Here is an 837-nt window from a genome sequence, read left to right as displayed (position 1 = left end):
GTCGCCCACAGATCGGCAAGGATGTCGCGCGGGTCTTCAAGCACCGCAGGCGGAGCGCGAGACCCCGAGACCTGCCCGCGCTCGGGCAGGGGGAGCGCGCAACCGCTCGCACCCTGGCGCGCTCCCCGCGCAGTCTGCGGAACCACAACGCGAGCGGGTATTAAGGGGGAAGGACGGGGTGTGGCCTAGCCAGGACGAACCAATGGGCCGGGGAGGGGCGCGCGGGGGCGGAGCTCGGGCGCCGAGCGCCGATTGGCCAGTTCGCCCTCCGGTATGCAGATACAGTGGAGTCACGTGGCAGGGGCCGGGACGACTTCCTGTTGGAGGCCAACGCGGGGCGGGGAAGGGGGCGCGAGCGCCCCGTCTGGCTGGAGCGGGGGGAGGGGGGTTCTTGTCAGTTAGAGCAACAAGATGGCCGCGGTGGCAGCTCCGCACCTCAGCGCGACGGCCCCGGGAGCCGCAGCAGCCGCCGCCGGCCCCGCCGCCCTGCAGTCCTGAGCGCCGCTCCGGCTGCCCCCGCCGCCCCTGACAGGGCCGTCCCCGCGCCCGCCGCGCTCCTGCCACCGCCGCTGCGGGCCCGCCCGAGCCGGAGGCGGAGGGAGCGGAGCCGGCCGAGCGCCGAGCGTCGCTGCTGCCGCCACCTCGGATCCCGGGCCGCGCCAGAGCCGCCGTCCCGCTCGCGGGTGCGAGGAGGAGGGCGCGTCGCGGCGTCGCCGGGGCCGGACCTGGACCTGCCGGGACGCGCCGCCGCCCACCCGCCCGCGCCGCCGCCGCCGCCGCCGCCGCCGCCCGCGCCGGGACCTGAGCCCGCGGCGCCGGCGCTGAGCGGGCCCCCGT

This window comes from Callorhinus ursinus, unplaced genomic scaffold, assembly GCF_003265705.2.
Source record: "Callorhinus ursinus isolate GAN/ISIS: 27379988/994484 unplaced genomic scaffold, GSC_fseal_2.0 scaffold68, whole genome shotgun sequence".
Taxonomy (NCBI): domain Eukaryota; kingdom Metazoa; phylum Chordata; class Mammalia; order Carnivora; family Otariidae; genus Callorhinus; species Callorhinus ursinus.
Note: the sequence above shows the minus strand (reverse complement) of the source record.